This window comes from Gavia stellata, unplaced genomic scaffold, assembly GCF_030936135.1.
Source record: "Gavia stellata isolate bGavSte3 unplaced genomic scaffold, bGavSte3.hap2 HAP2_SCAFFOLD_107, whole genome shotgun sequence".
NCBI lineage: Eukaryota > Metazoa > Chordata > Aves > Gaviiformes > Gaviidae > Gavia > Gavia stellata.
In genome coordinates this window covers 229,745-231,724 of record NW_026776748.1, presented here as the reverse complement: position 1 = coordinate 231,724, position 1,980 = coordinate 229,745, and positions in this window count along the sequence as shown.

Genomic DNA, 1,980 nt, shown 5'->3' with positions numbered 1-1,980 from the left:
AAGTGAGATGGAAAGTGGGAACAGTGAGCAAGCTGATGAGGTGATGGACGGACAGGTACATAGCCAAGGAAAGCTGAAAGGCCTTTCTGGCTTTACAGGTCATGCCCAGAAGGACTCTCTGCTCCAGTTCCCACCAGAAATGACCATCCAGGTGGGCCACAGTGCAACTCGGCACTGCAGTTTTACCACGAGGTATTCTAATCCCTACATCTTCTGGTACCAGCAGCACCAGACCCAGTCCCCTCACATGCTGCTGCGGGTGGACAAATGGAAACCTCAGGTGGATTCAGGGAGGTGCGGCCTCACCAGCACTGAGTACAGGGGCATGATCACCTCCCTACTCCTGCTGGCCACACTATTTCTGATACAAACCAGGATGCCGTTGGCCTTCTTGGCCACCTGGGCACACTGCTGGCTCATATTCAGCCGGCTGTCAACCAGCACCCCCAGGTCCTTTTCCACCGGGCAGCTTTCCAGCCACTTGTTCCCAAGCCTGTAGCGTTGCATGGGGTTGTTGTGACTAAAGTGCAGGACCCGGCACTTGGCCTTGTTGAACCTCATACAATTGGCCTCAGCCCATCGATCCAGCCTGTCCAGATCCCTCTGCAGAGCCTTCCTACCCTCGAGCAGATCAACACTCCCGCCCAACTTGGAGCCCTGGGGGACTCCGCTTGTGACCGGCCGCCAACTGGATTTCACTCCATTCACCGTGACTCTCTGGGCTCGGCCGTTCAGCCAGTTTTTCTACCCAGCGAACAGTGCACCTGTTGCCAGCTTCTCCAGGAGTATACTGTGGGAGACAGTGCAAAGGCTTTACTAAAGTCCAGGTAGGCAACATCGACAGCCTTTCCTGCATCCACTAGGCAGGTCACCTGGCCAAGAAGGAGATCAGGTTGGTCAAGCAGGACCTGCCTTTCATGAACCCGTGCTGGCTGGGCCTGATCCCTTGGTTATCTTGCACATGCCCTGTGAGTGCCCTCAGGATGAACCTCTCCATAATCTTCCCCGGCACCGAGGTCAGGCTGACAGGCCTGTAGTTCCCCGCATCCTCCTTCCGGACCTTCTTGTAGATGGGTGTCACTTTGGCATGCCTCCAGTCATCTGGGACCTCCCCTGTTAACCAGGACTGTTGATAACTGATGGAGAGCAGCTTGGTAAGCTCCTCCGCCAGCTGCCTCAGTACCCTTGGGTGGATGCCATCAGGCTCCATAGACTTGTGAGTGCCCAGTTAACATAGCAGGTCATTAACTGCTTCCTCCTGGATCACAGGGAGTTTATTTTGCTCTCCATCCTTGTCTTCCAGCTCAGGGGACTAAATACGCTGAGGATACCTGGTCTGGCTATTAAAGACTGAGGCAAAGAAGGCATTAAGTACCTCAGCATTTTCCTCATCCTTGGTGATGATGTTCCCCCCCCACATCCAGTAGAGGATGGAGATTCTCCTTGGCTCTCCTTTTGTTGTTACGGTATGTATATAAAAATTTTTTGTTATCCCCTACGACAGTGACCAGATTAAGCCCTAGCTGGGCTTTTGCCTTTCTAATTCCCTCTCTGCATGACCTAACGAGATCCTTGTATTTGCTTCAACACTCTTTCAACTTAAGCTGCCCTCACGAGGAAGTTGCCAACCTCTTTGGCCTCCTCCACTCTCTGGACAAACCCTGAGACTCCTTTAGCAGTGCCGCCTGTGCATCTGTCCTGCTCAGAGTGCCCCATCCCTGCTCTGGCAGGGAGGTCCCCAGCAGCTCCTCAGTCACATCCCTTCCTATCGCCTCTGCCCGCATGTGCTCGTCTGCAATAACATGCGTGGGTGCGTGACTGTGTACCCGTCCGTGCGATTCTATGCATGCACATCTATGGGCTTATATATCGTTGTGCATACTTGTGCATGTTGGGTATGTGTTAGCGCATGCGTGTGCTACATAGTTGTGCCTGACCTCACGCCTGGTCGCAACAAGTTTCTACGTCCCATAGTGACAT